The sequence below is a fragment of the Mesoplodon mirus genome (assembly GCF_964341445.2).
Source record: "Mesoplodon mirus genome assembly, chromosome: 2".
Classification (NCBI taxonomy): domain Eukaryota; kingdom Metazoa; phylum Chordata; class Mammalia; order Artiodactyla; family Ziphiidae; genus Mesoplodon; species Mesoplodon mirus.
In genome coordinates, this window is record NC_138977.1 from 21,886,935 (window position 1) to 21,910,364 (window position 23,430).

General features: G+C 36.0%; 1 long non-coding RNA gene across 1 annotated transcript in view; it reads left to right on the forward strand.

The window, feature by feature from the left end:
* LOC309814258 overlaps positions 1-13,769 on the forward strand; it is a 145,420-nt gene extending 131,651 nt beyond the window's left edge. The window contains exon 3 of the long non-coding RNA XR_014295656.1: positions 13,711-13,769. This is a non-coding gene — a long non-coding RNA (uncharacterized lncRNA). The remainder of the gene's footprint in view (positions 1-13,710) is intronic.
* Positions 13,770-23,430: the final 9,661 nt, after the last annotated feature.

The following is a 23,430-nucleotide window of genomic DNA, read 5'->3' on the forward strand; positions in this document are numbered from 1 at the left end:
CAAAATATAATGCAAGTATTTGCAGAGTATGCACTAATCGCATTGAATCTAATTTTCCTATACATCTTGCCGTGTAGATAAATTTAAAAAGAGAATGTACAAGTTTGAGAATTCTGGAACTTGCTTTAGTGCTTAAAGAATTTCTGATATATCAATCATATAAACTAGAAAAATGAAAACTATGAAGTAAACTCTGATTCTGAAATTAAACTATTCCATTTAATAAAATCATATATTTACAATATTTATTTACTATTTACTTCCTATTTACTTCACACAACACATTAGAAATTAGGGAAAATTAGACAAATGCAGCCTTATAAATAACAAAATTTTTGTGGTTAATAATGATCCAAGCTAGTGTCAGAGACAACAATTTGTGTTTTTAGGAGGCAGTACTGCATAATGGTTATATGCATGGGCTCTTACAATTCACCATATACTACCTGTGTTACAGGTACATGCTACTTAATCTCCTGGGCCTCAGTTTCCTCATTTCTAAAGTGAATTCTCTTCTGTAAAACTACTGCCTAACTTGTATGTTGATGTGAAGATTTACTGAAATAATACATATAAGGCATTTAGAAGAGTAATTGTAACATTCAGTAATAAATATGTTATTATTATTAATATTTTATTCATTGGATACCGTACATGCTTTCTGATGGGGAAAAACAACTTCAAAGTGATGAAGTAGAAATATTTAACATATTAGAGTTAAGTAATGGTTTAAAAATATAGCATAATCCATACATGTTATTTAACATGAAGCAAAATGTTAATTCTTAATTTTTTTCTATTAAACTTGTTAGAAAAACAGGTGAGTCTACTCTAGTTGTGATGGAGTAATTCTTATAAGGTCAAAAGCAGGCAAAATCTGGAGGGGACATGATTTTGGGAAGAAGGGAATAGCTCTTATGAGTTTCTTTTTGTGTGTGTGGCTTTTTGCGTGAGTGCAGGCCCACTCAGTGACATAAGGAGCACCTAAAACTTGGATAGAAATCTGTAGTCTTAATGGCTTGAAGACTTAGGGGATAGAGTTTGAGACCGCCACAGCAATTGGGAAGTAAGGGAATGTACTGGGTTGAATAGTGTTTCCCTCAAAATTCATTTCCACCCAGACTCTGTGAGTATGACCTTACTTGGAAATAGACACTTTGCAGATAGAATAAAGGTAAGATCATATTGAATTACAATGGATCCTAATCCAATGACAGTGTCTTTACAAGAAGAGGGAAATTTTGACACAGACCTACACAAAGGGAAAACTGACCTTGTAAAGATGGAGGCAGAGATTGGAATATGCAGCAACAAACCAAGCAATGCCAACTGTTGCTGGCAACCACTAGATCCTATGAGAGAGGCATAGACCAGATCCTTCCTCAGAGTCTCCAGAAGAAGCCAACCTTGCCAATACCCTGATTTTGGACTTGTAGCCTCCAGAACTGTAGGAGAATAAATTCTTGTTTTAAGCCACCCACTTTGTAATACTTTGTTGTGGCAGCTCTAGGAAACTAATACAGGGAGAAAGCATAGGAAAGGAGAAAGTCAACACAGGATACCCCAAATTCTGAGTATAAAATCTGCCACTATCTCTGGCTGACCCCTGAGTTGCACATGTATGGAGTAACTAAGGCTAAAATAATTGAATAGGCTTTCAGTTGCTTCACTCTACAGGGATACAGAGTTTGGATTTCGAGTTCAGTCAAATAAACTGTCTGCTGAGACAACAACAGCAACAACAACAAAATCCACAATACTTTTGGAAGACTATAAGAAAATCCAGAATCTTTACAATGTATCACTCACAAGATAAAATATATATTTACAAAATATCATTCACACAGTACAATTCCAAATAACCAGACAAACGCAGAAACAGAAAATTGCAATCCTTACTCAAGAGGACAGGTCATCAATAAAGACTCTTAGATGATGCAGATGCTAGAATTATCAGACAAGTATTTTAAAGCAACTATTATAACTATGTTTAAGGACATAAAGGAAAATGTAACCTTAAAGAGCTAACAAGTAGGACATCTCAGCCAAGAAATAGAAACTATGAAAAAGAACCATTAGAAAATTATAGAACTGAAATGTGAAATGTCTGAAAAAAATCTTAATATCTTTATTGGCGTATAATTGCTTTACAATGGTGTGTTAGTGTCTGCTTTATAACAATGTGAATCAGCTATACATATACATATATCCCCATATCTCCTCCCTCTTGCTTCTCCCTCCCACCCCTCTAGGTGGTCAGAAAGCACTGAGCTGATCTCCCTGTGCCATGTGGCTGCTTCCCACTAGCTAGCTACTTTACATTTGGCAGTGTATATATGTCCATACCACTCTGTCACTTCGTCCCAGCTTACCCTTCCCCCTCCCCATGTCCTCAAGTCCATTCTCTACATCTACATCTTTATCCCTGTCCTGCCCCTAGGTTCTTCAGAACCTTTTTTTTTTTAGATTCCATATAGATGTGTTAGAATACAGTATTTGTTTTTCTCTTTCTGACTTCACTCTGTATGACAGACTCTAGGTCCATCCACCTCATTACAAATAACTCAACTTCATTTCTTTTTATGGCTGAGTAATATTCCATTGTATATATGTGCCACATCTTCTTTATCCATTCATCTGTCGGTGGACACTTAGGTTGCTTCCATGTCCTGGCTATTGTAAATAGAGCTGCAGTGAACATTGTGGTACATGACTCTTTTTGAGTTATAGTTTTCTCAGGGTATATGCCCAGTAGTGGGATTGCTGGGTCATATGGTAGATCTATTTTTAACTTTTTAAGGAACCTCCATACTGTTCTCCATAGTGGCTATATCAATGTACATTCCCACCAACAGTGCAAGAGGGTTCCCTTTTCTCCACACCCTCTCCAGCATTTATTGTTTATAGATTTTTTGATGATGGCCATTCTGGAAATGTCTGAAATTTAAAAATACTGGAAGCTTAACAGAAGACTGAAGATGACAAAGAAATCATCAGTAAACTTGAAGATAGATCAACAGAAATTATTCAATCTGAAGAACAGAAGAAATAAAGATTTTTAAGAAAATGAACAGAGCCTCAATTTCTGTGGGGCAATAGCAAAAACTTTTAACATATGGTTAGACTGGAAAATATGTGACAGATAATAGCTCAAAAGATCTTAATTTTTGATTTAAGAATCTTACTGCAGAAAAACACAGAAAACCACCCTAGGCACATCTTGATGAAAAATAAAGGTAAAGAGAAAATATTACCAGAGAAAAAAAGACACATTACATACAGGAGAACAAGAATACAAATGACTTAATATCAAAAGCAATAATGTCCAGAAAACAGTGGAACAATATCTTTTTTTTTTTTTTTTCTTTTTGCGGTATGCGGGCCTCTCACTGTTGTGGCCTCTCCCGTTGCGGAGCACAGGCTCCGGACGCGCAGGCCCAGCGGCCATGGCTCACGGGCCCAGCCGCTCCGCGGCATATGGGATCCTCCCAGACCGGGGCACGAACCCGTATCCCCTGCATCGGCAGGCGGACTCTCAACCACTGCGCCACCAGGGAGGCCCAATATCTTTAAGACACTGAAAGAAAACTGTCTGACCAGACTTCTATATGTGAAAATATCAGATATTTAGAGAATCCCTCAACATTCGGAAGTAAATAACCTACTTCTATTTTTTTTTAACACAACAGAGAGAAACATCAAGATCGACAATTTATCTAAAGGTTGAGATTATTTTTATAGCTAGTTTGTCATTACTTTTGCTTATGGACACCAGGCACTATTTGAGGTCCTAATCAGCACTTAGGAATAAAGTAATCATGCATCTTATTTTTACTCAAATGACAAATTTCTAAAAGAGACCAAGAGGTTTTCCTTAAGTCAACCATCTCTGGGAAATTCCATTCTACTTTGTTACACTCTTAAAAATCTCTCAGGTATTTTCTGGACAGTCTCAAAGGACCTATGAAATTCTCACCTTTCTTAAATTGGTACTACCCACTTTGACACTGGGTAAGCCTTACATTTGTTCAGAAATTTGCACAAAGCCATTGATGCTCATCAAGGAGACAGCTATCTTAACAGCATGACTAGGATTGCACAGCCACATATGACTCACAGGGGTTACTTAGCGGTGTCTACTGGTGGGAGTTGTAAACACCCTGGATTTCAAAAGGAAATTATTTTGGTTATGGCAAACCATATATTTTCACTAGGAAAAGTCTGGTATCACAGAAAGATTTTTATTACCTTTTATTGTTGAATGAGAAGGAAAAAAATTTGAATGGTTCAAGTTTAAATGGATGATTCTTAAGTAATCATTTGAAAGATCAATATATCAATTTACACTGTGAACTATGTGCCCACATGTGTGAACTGGGAACCACAAAAGGAATAGCAAGACAATGACTTACCCTTTTTATGCTATTCTTTGTCTTTGACATATATACACTATTGATACTATGTATAAAATAGATAACTAATGAGAACCTACCGTAGAGCACAGGGAACTCTACTCCATGCTCTGTAGTGACCTAAATGGGAAGGAAATCCAAAAAAGAGGGGATATATGTATACGTATTGCTGATTCACTTTCATGTACAGTAGAAACTAACACAGTACTGTAAAGCACCTATACTCCAGTAAAAAAAAAAAAAAGTTAAAATAACAGAGGAAAAAATAAAAAATAAAAGAAATACCGAACATATTTTTTTTCCTGTTGGAAAACAGTTAAGCTGTATTTGCATCTACTAGTCAAGAAGAGCAAAACATCTGTCTTCTAAAGCAGAGTTAAAAAATAACAAACACTTTTTTACCTTACCAAAAGCAATATCTTTTAAGCTTTTATTTTTATTTTAGCAAGAATGCCTATATATGTTTCATAAGCTCCTTTTATCCATTACATCAATTCCAAGCTTTCTTTATTGGAAAGACAAGCTTTTAGCAACTTTTCATAGCATGAAAGAAGTGTATTTTTCTTGCTTGATGACAAAATTTTTAATATCCTTTATTTTTATAATGTTGTTTAAATGAAAAAAACCCAGTTGACTAATTTTCCACACCCCTAACCCCCTGCCCTGCCTCTAGCAACCACCAATCTGTTCTCTGTATCTAGATAGGTAGATAGATAGATAGATAGATAGATCTATATGGCAGGATTTCCTTTTTTTTAATGGCTGAATAATATCCTATTGTATACATATGACACAACTTTTAAATTCATTCATCCATTGATGGGCATTTAGATTGCTTCCATGTCTTGACTATTACAAATAATGCTGCAGTGAAGATGGGGGTGCACATATCTTTTTAAGTTAGTATTTTCTTTTTCCTTGGATAAGAACCCAGAAGTAGAATTGCTGGATCATATGGTAGTTCAATTTTAATTTTTTTGAGGCACCTCCATACTGTTTTCCATAGTGGCTTCATGAATTTACATTCCCACCAACAAGTGCACATGTGTTCCTGTTTCTCCACATACTCACCAACACTTGTTATTTCTAGTTTTTCTGATAGATAGCTATGGGTAAAAGAAGAACTCACTAGTCAATTTAGAAAACATTTTAAACTAATAATGAAAGCACAAAATTATAAAAATTGTACAGTGCAGCTAAAGCAGTGCTTAGAGAGAAATGTATAGCTTTTAAATGTTTTAATGAGAAAAGAAGAAAAGTATAACATCAGTGGAAAGTAGGGAGACAACTGAAAATTTTAACAAAGTTAAGTTAGTTGTTTTGAAATGTCAGCACAATTGATAAGCTCCTAGCTAGAGGGATCAAGAAATAGAGAGAGGGGACATAAATTATATGTATATCAGGAATAAAGAGGGACTTTTACTATAGATCTTAATAGACATTAAAAGGATAATAAGAGAATATATGAACAACTTTCTGCCACTATTTCTACCAACTTAGATGAAATTGATAAATTCTTTGAAAAATACAACTTACCAAAAGTGACACAAGATAAAACAGAAACTCTGAAGGGCCCTATATTGTTGTAAATTTATCAACTGATTAGAAAAAGAATGTTTTTTCTTCTTTTTGTTTCATACCTGATTTTTTACAAAGTGTCTTAATGTATTTTGTGTGTGCCATGGATCTCTTTTATTTTAGTCTGTTTGGGCTACTGTAACAAAATACTGTTTTCTGTCAGCTGTTTTACACCTTCATCATGTGATCAAAGTTAATATCACCTATGATGTGACAAATTAATACCATGTGCCTCTTGATATGATGCATTGAGAAGGACACAACATCACTACTGTGGTATTCTTACCAACAATGAATAATCTGAATTTAATCATGAGGAAACATCAGATGAATTCCAATTGAGCAACATTCTAAGAAATAACTGGCTAGCATTCTTAAAAGTGTCAAGTTCACGAAAGACAAAGAAAGGCTGAGTAACTGCTTCAGATTACAGGAGAGTAAAGTGACATGACAACTAAATGCATCATGTCATGGTAGATTAGATCCTGAACCAGAAAAAGGACATAGTAGGTAAATTGGCTAAATTTGAATAAGGTCTGTAAATTAGATAATAGTATTACCTAATGTTAAGGTTGATTCTAATGTTAATTTCTTGATTTTGATGATAGTGCTGTGGTTATATAAGATAATATTTATGGGATATGGGTGGAAGGTATATGGGAATTCTCTGTAGTATTTTTGCAACATTTTGCAAGTATAATATATCAAAATGAAATTTTAAAAAATTCTAGGCTTAAAAGTTAAAAGAAATTTAACAAAAAAGTAGCTTTTGCACTTGGCTTGCTCTCTTCAACCAGTCCACAATTATTTATGGAAGGTTTACTGCCTGCCAGTGATTATGCTAAGTTAGATGTAGACAGTCTCTGTGCTCTTGGAGCTTGCCTTCTGGTGGAGGAAGACATTTATTAAAAAAATACTTACAAGAATGCAATAGATTTATTTATTTATTTATTTATTTTTTTGCCACTAGAGACTCTTTACCATGAACTAGGCTTCTGGGGCAGAATTTAAAAGCACCAAAACTTTGATTCTAATGTTGTAAGTTTAAGTCCTAATGCTCTAACTTTAAATCCTAAATCTATCGACCAATTCACTCTATACTCTGCACTTCCGTATTCATCCTTCCTTATTCACCTCCTTATGTTTGTGTTACAAGGGCATCTCCCCAGGTAGACAGTAAAAGATGAGATTAGCTTTCTTTTTTGTCTTTGCATCTTCCCCAAGTCTTTGTGCCGAGTACACAATAAATGTTAAATAAATATTTGTTTATTATAGGCTTTATTTAAACTCTTTAAAACTTGTCTATGTATTTTGAAATTCACAAAATAATAATACAGAGTCCTAAAGTCTCTACAAAGTGAATATAAATCTTTCACTTTATTATGTATATTGCTGTGGACATCAGACAATATTAGATGTTGATTGCATATATATTCATGTTACATTTATTCAAATTATTAGTAAATTTTTAAAATCGAATATCCAGTGACCAGCCTATGTCTATTGCTCTTTACAGAAAGTACTCTGTCCTTATCTCTGAAGAGGATATATTGACCAAACAATCACAACCTGAGCCACATCCCCTAATAAAATAAAACTAAATACAAATGGGTAATATGTATTGTACTTATTTATATTTAATTATTATGATGGCTTCAGTAAACAGTTTTGAAGATGAAGTTTTTAGTCTTGCTGGCTGACCCAGTCTTTCGTGTGACTAGTGAAAATTTTGGTGCTGTCTGTGACCATAAAACTTAATATACACAGGAATTAATTCTCTGGCCTTAACCTTATGAGAAGACTCTATGACCTATTGAGTTCAGCAAAATCAACACAGAGTGTTTTAGAGCACAGAGATGTGGAAAGCCAGTGAACCAAGAACAAAAATGCTGGGCTGACAATCCTGTGTCCTACTAGGGCACCTCTGCCTTTATTGCTTTGGAGAAAATGCTCTGACATTCAAAGTTCAAAGAACATAATGAAGTATTTGCACTCATATTTAATATTTTCTGACCCAGGTAATAAATGACACTATAATATTAGGATTTCTTCAACCTTAATGGATAAAATTTTTTTCTCTTCATGGGCCTCTAAGTACAAACTCTTAAGGATGAACATTTTAGTCTCCCAATGACGATCTAAATCTTCACATTTTAAACTTTGGATCAATTGTTCACTGTGCAAAAAAGTTTAAAGACTGCAGTCCTATCATGCTTTCTTCTACCTTTCATTAAGCTTTCAAAATCCTTGTTATGGATAGTCTTTTTCTCTCTCTCGGGGCCTTTTAATTTTTAATCGCTGTTGTCTCAAGTGCTGATCATATTTCTGAGAAATTACTTTATGTAAAAGATGGAGCAAGATAGAGTTGCCACATACCTTTTTATCTTTTCTGTGAAATTATTTGGGCCTAAAGTTGTGGTGACAAGGTTGCTTCTAATAGATTCTGTTGCCATGGAAGCAGGCTGTTGAAAAGAGCAAGACTCAAGGCCTCCAAGTCTTTGCATGTTTATATCCGCACTCACAAATATACAAATTTTAGATTGAATGGCCAACTGTATACAATGAAACTTGTTGATCATGCGATATTTTTCGAAAACAAAAGTTATAGATGCTAATATAGCAGAGTTGAGCTAATCATACATAATCAGGATTCTTTTATACAATAAATTGGTGGGCTGAAATAAACTTTTAAAAATACTTCTAGGAGCCAGAGAGAAGTTATCATTCAAGGTCTGAAATGCAAAAAAAAAAAAAAAAAAAAAAAAAAAAAAAAGGAAGGAAGAGGAAGGAAAGAAGGGAGGAAGGAAGAAAAAATAGCCAACAATTTAGTCACTAAGCACACACACCAAGTATGTGTATGTGTTCCATAAGGATAAGATCAATGTCCAACGTGTTTCTTTCCCTATTCTCAGTGCTTAGCCCAGTGCATTACACATAATAGATGCTCCATAAATACTTAATGAGTGAATGAAGACATAGGGCTAGCAGGTACCAATGTTGGTGACAAAAAGATTTGACTCACAATGGTGTGGAGAATCTAAGGGAGAAAGCAGTAGCCCTTAGAGTATCATATATATGAAACCAGCCGGACTCAGCTAGATCCTCCTGTTAGGGTAAGAGAAGTGCTTGGGCAACTGACCCGCTGCAAGACTTCAGTAGAACACAGAATACGTAGTGTTCAAGAGCCAGTGACTATCCCTGGACCTGGTCCAGACAAAGTTAACAATAAAAGACTAAAATGGAGTAATATAACTGTGGTAAGGCTATAGGGCTACTTGGAAATCCAGGCAGTCAAGCCATGGGTAATCTAACAACTGTTAGCAAAGTGTGTATATAATATAGCCATGGGAATGTATATGCAGTCACAGAAGGTTTTCTACACAAATGTACAGGTTTCTTTTTCTAAATATTGCAGTGCTATTTAGAGCTTAGTATTTGACATATTCACTCTTTTTGAGACCATAGATATGTATTTTTAACAGATGCATCAAAAGAAAAATATAAAATCTTTTTTAAATTGATAAAACATTTACTTTGAAATAATTTGAGACAAAGTCGCAAAAATAGAACAGAGTTCCTATATAACTTTTGCCCAGCTTCCCCTAATGGTAACATCTTATGTAACCACAGTACAATGATCCAAACCAGGAAAGTAACATCAGTACAACAATGTTAACTAAACTAAAAGTCTTATTCAAATTTCCTCATTTTTTTCATCAGTATCCTTTCTCTATTCCAATATCTATTCAGGGATCTCACATTCTGTTTATTTCTCATGTCTCCTTAGCTTCCTCCAATCTGAAGTCAAAACCTCTTAAAAAAGAGGAAATTTTTACTTTTCATCAGAATAATATGTTAAAAGTTAAATTTTCAACTAGCAGTATTGGTGTTTCTCAGGTCCTCCCCCATTTTCAGAGCACAGCCAAGAAAAGGAAGTAAGAGTCTGTATTTAATAGGGGGGGAAGACTTACAGCTCCCTTTCCTACAACCTGGGCTTCTCTAATAACTGCTTTGTGTTGTCTGGCTTTAGTTTCTGCAGGATTTTGGGGGGAACATTCAAAATCCCTGGACCACTTTTTAGTTAACAAGTTGCAACAATTGTGAACAAGAGTAGAAGAGAGTAGAGGAGTAGAGTGGAGAAGAAATCAGGTGGGCTTCGTTCAGCAGGACATTCTGCTGATGAGATACTAAGGAATTGAGGTTACAACTACCATCCAAAAGACAGAGTCTAGGACAGAGCTCGTGAACTCCAGTGCCAGATAAGTATTGTGAATAAATAAGGTGGGTACAAAATCCAGGACTTGTGTCATGATAAAAATCACAGCGTGTGAAGAAGATGGCAAGTATCACTCTGGCTCAGTCAGTAATGATATGGGGGTGTGGTGAACTAGAGGGTACATATCACGTCTAAAGCAGGCAGTTGGTATTCAGCTCCACCTGAAATTTACAATCAGAATTTGAGCCCAGGGTTGCAAGATCCCCAGATGGTTTTTTTTTTTTCTGGAGAACTTTCTTTTTTCCCCAAGAGAATTTTATGTGAAAATTCTTATTTTTATTTATTTTTTAAAAATTTTAGGAGATTTTATACTCACAAAACAGCTATAACATTAAATTTTCTCCATAAAATATGTATGAGTCTCTGTTAAATACATCTAGATGCTGGATGGCCTGCTAAGTGTGCTCAACACCTAAGTGACTAATTTCTACTCGCTGCTCTTGCAATGGGTACAAGTCAAATGCCGTAGCAAAAGTATAAATTATGTCATGTCATAGACTTTTAAATTACTATTAGTAAATTCAAACAAATCAGAAAAAACCAAGAGTCCATTATACTAAAAATTTCTAGGAAGGTGATCTGTAGACAACAGTGCTGATAGAAAATTTTTATATTTAAATGTTAGTAACTAACATTGGCCTGTGAATTTCTCTTGAAAAATCCCTCAACTCTTGAATTATCTAAGAATTCCAAGGCCTTTCTCAGTCAATCAGAGTCGGTCTTCTTCCAAACACTGTGAAAAGAAAAAAAGAGGACAGATCAGTTTTCTCTTGCTTTTACTTCTCCTGGCCATGGAGTGGTCATTGTTAAAGATGGGTTTGAACAGATGTTGGTCCACTGCTGTTGGATGGTCCTTGCAGATCCAGATCTTATTCAGGCCACAGTTGTCACACTGAGCTCCAGCATTACAGCTCTTTCACATTCCCACAGTCAGCCGTTGCTCCCCAGTGCCCAGAAACATGCTAGACTGACTGTGCCCAGTGGAGCTTCCGGTATCATCCAGAAGGTGTTTTCCTTGACAGTTTTCCTTGAAAAAAATCTTTGGACATTTTGTGGAACTCTAGTCTTTGGCCCAGAATCCTGCTCTTCTCAGGGAAATTTTATTTTCCTTGATTATTTCGTCTGTCCTACACCTGGGCCTTATTCTGTGCCACTCTGGTCTACTCTATACCAACAAGACTTGTCAACTCTGAACTTTGAGAAGTAGGAACAGTGGAGGTTGGAACTTCCTTTTTTTTTTTTTTTTTTCCTTTCCCAGGAGGCTGAAGCCTCTTCACACAAATTCATCTACCTCTCCCTAGTAATCAGCTCTACTGAGGTGACTTTTGCTAAACCACTAAGTAAACAAACAAATAAATAGTCTAGTTACAACTTCCTGGAGGCCAAAGATACAGGTAACATTACATTTACATAACTCAATGAGGCCATTCAAGTGACTCAACCCAAAACAAAGAAGGTCTGGTCCAAATCAGTCTCATCTTTAGGCATAGGAAAGGCTTCCCTAAATTTAAAAATTTTCCCTCAACTAGCATTTGATATAAATCTTTACCTTAATACGCAACCTGTTATCCAGATTTAAAGAGTTTGATAAACTTGAAGCCATTCCTTATAGGGAGTCAATATAGGAAGTAAAAGCAAAGAAATACAAGATTATTACTGATATGTAATTAATTGACATAGAAATCTTACTTCCCCATTATGAAATTACAATTGGAATTGGAACTGAAAATGAGCAAATTTATAACAAATCTATAGTAGGTAGAAAGTGCAATTCATATACCTGTTATAACATATATATTCAAACATCTGCAAGAAAACTTCAGCAAATACTTACATATTCTGTGCTTAGATGCAACTTTATTGCTGGTTAGATCTTTCTTTTAACCTCTGCACAAAGCGAAGAGCCGAAGAATGCTTCAGTCCTCAGTGAATCTGTAACAATTTTCCCTCTGTGGGTTGTTAGCAATAATTAGCCTGGATGCCATTTATGGCAAGGGTACAAACAGTTCAGTTTGTGAGAGTCTGTTTCAAAGGCTCTTCAGTGCTGAATGTCTTCCTTGATTGGGAATGTGAAACTGAATAAAGGAAACCTCATTTAAAATGGAGTTGTGGGGGACTTCCCTGGTGGTGCAGCAGTTAAGAATCCACCTGCCAGTGCAGGGGACAGGGGTTCGAGCCCTGGTCCGGGAAGATCCCACATGCTGCGGAGCAACTAAGCCCCCGTGCTGTGCCACAACTAGTGGCGCACGGGCACCCAGAACCTGTGCTCCGCAACAAGAAAAGCCATTCCAATAAGAAACCCGTGCACCACAACGAAGAGTAGCCCCTGCTCTCTGCAACTAGAGAAAGCCCGCGTGCAGAAACGAAGACCCAGCACAGCCAAAAAAAAAAAAAAAAAAGTTTATATAAAAAAAGAAATAATTAAAAAATAAATAAATAAAATAAAATGGAGTTGGGAATCCAGAAGGGGAAACTCTCACGCACTACCACTCATTGCCATCTGCAGAACTCAAGAAGGAAGAGACATACCTTGCATCTCCAACAGGAAAAAGATTACTACTTTACTACCCCAGCAGAGGAAGGACGATTTTCCGCTTGCCCAGCAACAAGTGCAACCAGTGGGAACATTGCAACTCAGCCACTGGGAAACCATCATTAGCCTGAACTCTCACTTTCCTCTGATGGACTTTCATTCAAAACACCTCCTCCCAACCTTTCCCTCTCCTCTATAAAGTAACGTTACTCTCCTTTGTTTGCTGGACTTGGCTATAGTTTTTGCTACAGAGAATTGCAATTCTCTTCTATCCCTGAATAAACTTATTTTGCTTGTAAAATAACTTGCTGTTTTTAACAGAAAAAATACTTTATTATGCTTTTCTTCTCTTCTACTTTTTCCCAAGAAACCTAAGAATTGTTTCAAACTTGTACCATGTGTGAACTTTCTAAATAGATTGTAGTGAGCTTGTGAGCTTTAGGAGAGACAACGCTTGGGGAAAAGCTCCCAGGCTGATGAGACTTAGGGTCTTGGATTTCATCAGCTGAGCACCGAGAAACTTCATTTGCTCACTGGTAAATGGAGAAAATAATATTGGCTCTGTCTGCCTTACAAGGTCGTGTGAGAAATAAATGAGATAAAAAATAATTATTTGAAAATTCCCAAAGCACAAATACAAAATATTAGTCCAGGGTAGAAAACTTTGTAAGTTTCAAGGTGAAAAATTTAGTGCTAATCTAATATAAAAGTCAGTATGTGATAACTTTTTATCACTGTGCTTATAATTTTATGAATAACAGGAAAAAACCATATATGATATGGTTAAATGGTTCATACTGATGACCTAGCAATTTCATGCATACTCCAAGAAGACCATAAATACTACTCTTTACATGGTAAACATGGGTCAAAATGTTAATACGAAACAAATTTTTTATTTCTTTCCTCAGAATAAGAACTTCTTGGAAAAATAATTGCAGCATCAAAGAATGCTCTGGATGAAACAGGTCCTGGACACAAATTCCAGTTTGCAGCCTACATTCCCTCAGTCGTATGTCTCATTTTGGGTATGCAATTCTGTAGTTGTTGTCTTTTTTCTTTGAGGTTACAAATTTGCATGTGTATGCAGATGTTCTGAGAACTTGTTTTTGAAAAGTTGATTGGTGGAATGGATTTGAAAAGACCATGAAGGATCAGTGATCCGTTAAGTAAAAACAAATTTAACCACTTGCATGATGTTGTCCCAACCTTGTTAATGAAAAAGAAATAAATGTTTGAAGCAAATTAACTCGGAGACTCTCCAAGATTTCTTAATGTAGCTAAACTCCTTTAAGAAATGCTTGGAATTTTTGTTTTAATTGATATTTCACATTAACAAGCTGACATCCCTTAATGGCCTGAAATCAGAGCCATTTAACTGAGCTCAGTCACCCGTGAAAATTAATTTTCAAGATTTAATAAAGGATATTATGAAGGGTGGGCCAAGATGATTCCCATGATGAAAATCAGTGTAATGATACTGAGGGCAAACTGTGCAAGCCCACCATGGGTTCAGGTATTAGCAGGTGGAAATCATTAGCAGGTGGAAATCATAAAAGCATCTGTTCCATTATGACCAGAAACATTTATATGATGAAGCATGAGTTAGTAACCTTAGATGAAGATAGCCAGCAAAATTCTTCATGTTTTTCCAGCTCTTTCACTGTTATAAACAATTCTTAAATATTCTTAAATATAAGAATATTTGAGGTCTTTTGTGATTTTTTCCCATTGCTCTAAATTCCTAGGATTAATATTACCGGCTCAAATGACATGATTATTTGAGCATCACCAAGTTGCTTTTCAGGAAGATTACACCAGAAAACCTTCCACCATGAACATATGAATGTGCTCATTTCAGCTCATGTTTGCTAACAATGAATACTATTATTTTGAGATATTTGTCTATTGCATTCCTGAAAAGTAGTATCTCATTGTGTCAGAGGCAGCCAGTTGCCACCAAAATCCCTTCTTCCATTCTTCTGCAGCATGAATCCGTAGTTCCCCTCTTTTCCATGTGTCTGCTCAGCTACAGGCTTCATTCCCCAGCCCCCCTTGCAGCTAAGTTTCACTTTGTGGCTAGATTATCAGCAGTGTAAACAGAAGGACATGTGCCACTTATGGATCTTGACCTTAAAACACTGACTGCCTACTTCCCTGTGGTTTTTTTTCCACTGTCTTTCCCCTAGAACATGGGTGAGCCTATGACAATGTGTTTGGGAATTGCAGAACTACAAGATGGGAGAAAACGGTGTTCCTGAATGATAGTGTGAAACAAAACCACTCAGCTGACTTGGACTTTGTCACCCATGACTGTTATAAGAGAGAGAAATTAATTACTATGTTCTTTAAGCCACTGTATTTTGGGCCTGTTTATTACATCAGCCTAGCTTTTACCCTGATTTATGTACTCATTTTATTTTATTTTGAATTATTTGCTGACTTTATATTACAAATTTCTTTTTGGGGCTAAATGGGTTTGAAATAACGCTTTGTACATTAAAGTTAATAGTCCTTTGTTGTTTGTAATTTCATTTTCCTTCAAACTCTTTTTAGCCAATTACACTTCTCAATTTTCTTGGTATCATGTCCAATGCATTTCTTCATTTTACTTAGGGAAATATTCTATGCTGATATACATAATGCTATTAATGAGAGTCCTGAAACTAATATTCCCTTTCTGCTTCTGCCATTAATTCATACTCGAGAACTAATAAGGACACAAAAATCTAAGAGCTACAACTTTAAACCACAAGAAGAACGAGATAAGTATTATAGATTATCTAACTATTTTTTGCCATTTCCTTCTTTCTGCTGTATTTCTTAAAGAATTGGAGATGGGACAATAACATAAGGGAGATTTCAATAAATTTTTTGAAGCTGGACATTAGATAGAGGAATGAGAACTGAATTAGTTGGGTTACCATCTCAGTGATTATAGTGGGGGCCTACTGATGTAATTAATCACCATGCAGAACCTATAAGAGATTCATCAATTGAAGGTGTCAAGTACTGTGAAGGATAAATATAGACCCTTTCTCATATCTCAGGAGAGGAGAGTTTTAATCAGGACCAGGGTGTACCTGGCATTTAAGAGTACAGGGGTGAGAGGTAGGGATGAAAACATGGTATGTAGTGAAAATCTTCATACTGAACTGTGGAATCGTCAGTCACTTCCTTTATTCCTAGCATTTCTGAAGCAATGTGTATAGAAAACTCTGAATGACCCTAGAGAAAATATCTTAAAGTGCTGAAATTTGAATTTCTTCCCATGAAAAGTGCCTAATATAATGAAAATCCATATAATGGCATATCATCATAAACTTTCAGAATAGGAATAAAGAAAAAAAAAATCCTGAAGTCTTCCTGAAGGTAAAACAAACAGGTCATGAATAAAAGATCAGAAATAAGAAAGACATTAGATACCTCAAGAACAAAACTGAAGTATGAAGAAAATAGAGCCATACCCTTACAATTGAAAGAAAAAATAATTCTCACTCAATTAAGTGTGAGGATAAAGGTATTTTCAAATTCTCAGTGTTTCAAAAAGTGACCTCCCATTCACCTTGTTTCCCCTAGGAATTGACTGGAGGATATGTTCAGCTAAAATGAAGGAGTAGATCAAGAAGAAGGAAGAGAAAAAAATTTTTTTTTTAAAAAGAAAAGAAAAAAAAGGGGCTTCCCTGGTGGCGCAGTGGTTGAGAGTCCGCCTGCTGATGCAGGGCACACGGGTTCATGCCCTGGTTCGGGAAGATCCCACATGCCGCGGAGTGGCTGGGCCCGTGAGCCATGGCCGCTGGGCCTGCGCGTCCGGAGCCTGTGCTCCACAACGGGAGAGGCCACAATGGTGAGAGGCCCGCGTACTGCAAAAAAAAAAAAAAAAAAGAGGAAGAGGTGGAGCCCTGAAAAGAGGGGAAGACATTGTGAAGGGAATTATTAGGATGATGGCTGTGTATAGATGGAGAGAGCAGACAGTCTACAGTGGAGCAGGAGAATGGAGGAGCTGAACTGACATCTCCTGGATAGACAATTTGAAGTAGTAGAAAACTTGGAAAAAATTTTGCTAGGTCTGTTTGAATCTTTGGGGGAAATTAGAGATAGGCACATAACAGGCCAATCAAAAAAAAGTTAGGTATTAACTAGGGAAAATAATCTTATGAAACACCAACATAATTGTAGTATACTTGGCGGTATACAGTGTTTACATAATCACAATGCTGTAAACTCTGACTACTGATCTCACCAAACAATTACAAGTATATTAGAAAGGAGGGTGGAGGTGAGATACGTGTTTATGAGATTACTAAATCTTCACCTGTCTCCAGTGCTATTTTATCTTTAAACTATGAATGTGAATTTCTATAGTAAAATAAAAAATTATTATAGACAAGAATATATCCATACTTTGCATTAGATTTCCAGAAATTTTCTTGGAATAATCTTTTAAAACTGCTGTCTGTGCTTTTAGAACTGATCATTGCAATGCTCCAACTGTAAGAGCAAGAGCAGTGCAGTGCAGTTGTATTTTTAAGATATTGTAGACACACTTTTTAAAGTGTTCTTCTTAGGTCAAACTTTTCTCTTGTTTTTTTAAAAACTTTACCAGTGTTTCAATATTCTTTAGCCACTGGTTTACAATGAAGGTTGAAACCCTAAAGTTCCACAGAATCCTTGATAACAGGTCTCCTTATCCTACATGAAATGGAAAAATATATGATTTGATGATTAAGGGTTCATTCTAAACAGAATCAAAGGGAATTATATATCACATTTTTGTATTTGGGCACAAATTTTGTATCTTTTAACAATCATATTAAGTTACTTGCTCTTTCTGCTAACCCTTTGTTCTCCAGAGGTCTTGCCATGCTTTCTGAATAGAATATCCTTTCCACTATTTGTCTCTTGATCCATATTTGTGCCTTTATCAAACATCAATTTAAAATAAATTTTCTTCATCAAGACCACTTGAATGGTTCTACTCTACACTGATCATTCCATTATTCCATTTCTCTTAGCATTGATTTTTTGTTACATTAATTTGTACCTGTTTCCATGTCATCTTTGCATGTGTTGTTATATCTTTTCATCTGCATTTTGTTCCCCTATTATATTGCAAATTCTCTGAGAATGAGGACAATGTCTTTAACTTCATTTGCATATCTCCATGACATCCAGTAGAGAATGCCATTTGAAGGCAGCACTCAATTGAATCACACTTTCACTGACAAAATCATGTCTAGCTTTGGAAAATATAGTTTATGAGGCACTAAGTATATATACTTTTGTTATATATACTTTTTTCTTAAGAATTCTTTAGGAAACATACATATACAGTATTATGTAGAAGATACATGCTGAGTGGCTTCAAAAAAACTTACCACCCAATGTACTGACTTATAATTTTAAAAATTTCAGATGGCAGATAACAAAATATCATATATATATGCAGGTTGGACAAATAATATTAATTCATTCCAATAATATCAAAAATAAACAAACAACAAAATTTTATCGTATGTTCTTTCTCTCCATAGTTTAAAAAGTAGTCAGCCTGAATTTATATATTTACATTAAAAATGTATGTTGAGAATGGTAAAATTTCTAACAGATTTTGGCTTTCTATAGTATCCAGAATGTATATAACCTCTTTAGCTTGGTTTTTTACAAACTTGCCTCAAACTCCTTTTTCAATCTCATCAAAATTGTATCAAATGCGCAGTTCCAGAATTCTGCTTTTGGCTCCCTAAACACAGAATCTTAAAATATTAAAGCTGGAAGAGTTCATTAAGTTCCAAGAATTCCCAAATATTCCAGAGCAACAGAATCAGGAAAGAATTCATAAAACTGAAAATCCCAGGCCCTATTCCCAGCAGTTATCACTTAGGAGGTAGGGCCTAGAAGTCTATTATTTTAACAGGCACCCTACTTATTCCTAATGTATTGACAAATCAATGACTTAGTCTAGTTTCTTCATTATAGATATAAATAAATGAAGACATTATACATATATAAGTATGTGTGTATGTATATGGATGTATTGTAAATGTCATGCTGCTCCTCAGATGTAAGTAAATTCTAATTTTTCTTTTATTTTTTATTGAAGTATAGTCGAATTACAATGTCATGTTAATTACTTCTGTACAGCAAAGTGACTCAGTTATACATATATATACATTCTTCTTCATATTCTTTTCCATTATGTTTTATCACAGGATATTGAATATATTTCGCTGTGCTATATAGTAGGACCTTGTTGTTTACCCATTCTATATATACCAGTTTACATCTGCTAATCGCAAACTCCTAATCCAGCCCTCTCCCACCCTCCTACCCCTTGGCAACCAGCAGTCTATTCTCTATGTCCCTGGTGAATTCTAATTCTTAATCCCTCCCTGCTTCCATCCCCTGTCCCATGGCACACTTCCACCTTCCTGCCCTTGGGCAGTTCCAACTTCAAGGCTTTGCCCACACTCTTTCCCACCTGCTGTGGCCTCTCTTTTCCTTTCGGCCAAATCAGTCTTTATGGTACATATCTATCAAGATGCCTTCACCATCTCACATTCATACAGTTATCTTTCTTCACTAAATGCTTGTGGAACCATTTATCTGACACTGAGTCAGATACTGCTGGCATGAAGATTATTTATGGATAATAGTGAATTCTACTCTGGCTTGTGTTCCCATCAAGCCTATTAGAAATTCTATCTTGGGAAAAATTTTACCACCGTGGGGCAGGGGGGGAACCTTATTAATGGCAACAAATCCATATGCATTTTGGGAAAGTGTTTTAACTATCAGCAAACCACATCAATGATCTGACATAGTCTGAAAGTATCATGATATCTCAGTTTCTCAGAAAAGAGATTCTCAAATTTTAATACACAGATGAATCACTTGCAGTTGGAATCTCTTAGTATGGTCCAGTGGTATTTTAATCTACACATATTATTCTATTACTTAGCTTTTGATTTGATTTTATCTCTCATTAAATTGGAAATCTCACAAAGTATTCTGTCTTCGCCATATCCTCCATAGCATCTGTGTATCATATACATAATAAATGATTAATAAATAATTGAATTGAATAATTAAATTTGTTAAGACTGCTACCTAACTTTCTGATTTTAAAATCTCTTGTTAAGACACTTAAAGCAGAAGTTTAACTGGAAGAAGTCTGAGCTGCACCGTAGAAAATCCTTTCTCCTTTGTTTAAGCCAAAAGTAAAAGGTGGGCTTCCCTGGTGGCGCAGTGGTTGGGAGTCCGCCTGCCGATGCAGGGGATACGGGTTCGTGCCCCGGTCCGGGAAGATCCCACATGCCGCGGAGCGGCTGGGCCCGTGAGCCACGGCCGCTGAGCCTGCGCCTCCGGAGCCTGTGCTCCACAACAGGAGAGGCCACAACAGTGAGAGGCCCAAGTAAAAGGTAAGAAAAAGGTAAGAGATGTCCTACTCAAAAGAAAACCCCAGAATATGTAAAGAGTGGGTCTTCTTTTGCCAGCATCAACTTTAGTTCACATAATTATTTATAATTAGTTCACATAATTATTTATATGAAACTTGCAAATTAAATTATTTATTTATTTACAAAATCAGCTGTGCTAGATTTTAGAATTTAGAAATAATTCTCACCCATGAAGGATTAATAACTGTTAGACTAAATGTTCTTATCCCAACTGGCTTTATTGTTTGTTTGTTTGTTTGTTTGTTTGGCTGAACCGGGTCTTAGTTGTGGCATGCAGGCTCTTAGTTGCGGCATGCAGGATCCAGTTCCCTGACCAGGGATCAAACCCGGGACCCCTGCATTGGGAGCGTGGAGTCTTAACCACTGGACCACCAGGGAAGTCCCACCAACTAGCTTTAGAATTTAACTAAAAAATCAGACAGTCCTGTCTCTCAAGGAAGAGCTTCTATAAAATCAGTTGCAAAGGACACTTTCCCTATTGTCATGTTGCTAATCAGTTTGTTTGATACAAGCATCTGAATGCCATGTGTGACTCTCTAAGGTTTAATGGATCACCAAAGTAGTAAATTGTGGGTTCTATCTGACAAGGATGCAGGGTTTTAAACCTATTGTAGTAGGTAGTAGAGGACACTTAGTGGACTTCAGACCCTCATTCCTATGCCTCTCTTTGCAGTAAATATTTCTGGAGATGCACAGACTTTTTCAGGTCTCTAGGACTCATTTAGGCTAGTAACTGTCATAAGTTTTACCAGAAATTCCTTCTTTTGAATTAAGGCTCAAAGATTCATTTGCTATAATCAAAAAACCTTAGTCTTCCCAGTTCATGAATATATGGCTGTATTAGTATAACTTTAGTCCATTTATGAATATTCTTCATATCATTTGAAATGCATATAGAGAAAAAACAGCCAGTAAAGTGACAGCTGTATATTAAAAAAAATTTTTTTTTGCTGTGGCTCCTCCTTAAATGGGAAGGCATTAATTTTGTTTTTTATTATCAGGAGACATCTATTTTTTCAATTTAGAACTTCTTTCCCTTGATTATAGTCATTTTATTAATTACTATGAAAATATCTCTGAGATATAGGTTGGTATTGTTATCTCAATTTTATGGTTACTGCATTTAATGTATTTTATGCTTATCTCTGGTCTCTAGTTTATGACAATGTGCATCCTGGCAAAAGAGTCTGAAACTTTCCCACATTTCTGTGATATAACCCACGCACTTTGTCCCATATTTGAGAATAGCTCCATCCTATGAACCACACCCATCTTTGTAGGTATGCTGATTTCTTCACTTCTAGGTGTGAAGTTATATCACATATTTATTACCTCCAGTAAACATTAGCATGAGGCTGTGATTGAAAGTGTCCCAAGTGGGATTTCATTTTCAGTATTCAACAATGAGGAGAGAGTCCTTGCATGCATGCCTTGTTCTATTAGACTTTCAATCTTGTGCCCCCCCCCATTTTCTTTCATTCTCTGACAAAGAAATTCTCACTTGTTCATAAATGAATCTGATGTGCTCAGATGCAGGGAGGAGCAGAAGAGGAAAGGTAGAAAACCTGAGAGGACACATGGAGGAGGTTCAGAGCACCGACTCTGAAGTCAGCTGGCCTGAATAGTATCGGGCTCTGCCCTTAATAGCTGGGTATTTTGAGAAAGTTACTTTACCTTGGTGTGCCTCAGTTTCTCTATCTTTAAAATGGGAATAAAGCCAGAATTTGCCTTACAGAATTTTTCTAAGGATTAAGTAGATAAGTATTTATAAAGCACTTAGAAGGATGCCTAGCACAGAGAGTGATATATAAATAGATAAACAACAGGTGTTCTGGGTGACTGAAATTGACAATAACTGATTACAGTTTTAGGACTTTGCACTACCTTAAGAATTTGAATCATTTTAATATACAAATTTGTATAGAAAAATCAAAGTTTCTGTATTATATATATTTCTTTCCTTTGTTGCTACAGGCCATTAATTAGACAATGGAAAAGAGATCATAACAGTAGATGGTTACATTGGAATGGTTACTACAAGAGACAAATACTCTTCTTGGCCTGAGTTCACTAAGTCCATCTTGTAAGTAGACATGGAAATAATACTTATTACTTCCTCTAGGAGTCTCCTGGGCAATTCTACAAGATCCTTTGCCTGGAAATTTCCGTGAATAAATTGCTAACAATTTGCTAATGAGTGAGTCATAATGTATATTAGTCATTTTTACCTACACAAGGAGAACACCCTTTTCCAAAAACTCCCTCTTCCTTAAGGTGTGGCAAGGCCTGAAACATTCACACAAATATTTGAATAGCACTCTCTGTCTTCCAGACATTTTACAACCATTTGAAGTAAGTTTCCAAACCAGCAAATCTCTAGGAATTTATTTTATGAATAAAAATACAATGCCTGGGGCTTCCCTGGTGGCGCAGTGGATGAGAGTCCGCCTGCCAATGCAGGGGACACGGGTTCGTGGCCCGGTCCGGGAAGATCCCACATGCCGTGGAGTGGCTGGGCCCGTGAGCCATGGCCGCTGAGCCTGCGCGTCTGGAGCCTGTGCTCCGCAACGGGAAAGGCCACAACAGTGAGAGGCCCGCGTACCGCAAAAAAAAAAAAAAAAAAAAAATACCATGCCTGACATTATATCAGAGAGTATGCACTACGTATTTCAAATTCTGATTATAGCACTGTGTATTCTTTGCCCTAAAATGTCTATTTGTGTGGGGAAAAAACCTATGGTTAAATTTAAATCTCCAATGAAAAAGGCATGGCAATGAAGCAAGCAAAGTTAGAAATAAAATTTTTTAATAGTCAAAGGCATGTCAATGAAGCAAACAAAGTTAGAAATAAAATTTTTTAATAGTCGAAGGCAAAAATATTGTATTCTGATTCATAAAACATGTATTTTGGAAGTGTAAATTTCAGTTCCTCTCTTGGCAAAGTCTATTTTATCCCTACTACTTCATTTTCTATAAGCATGGTCCTCAAAATACTACAAATGGTAAAGGCATCTGACTGGGTACTGTTTTTGGACTTTTAAAACAGGTATTTAAATATTTTTCTGCAATGTGACTTTGTGGAACTGTTGTAATAAAATCCTTTTCAATTATAGGCTTACACATTTATGCTCAATGAAGAGAAAGACAACTAATATCATCAAATTTATGTTT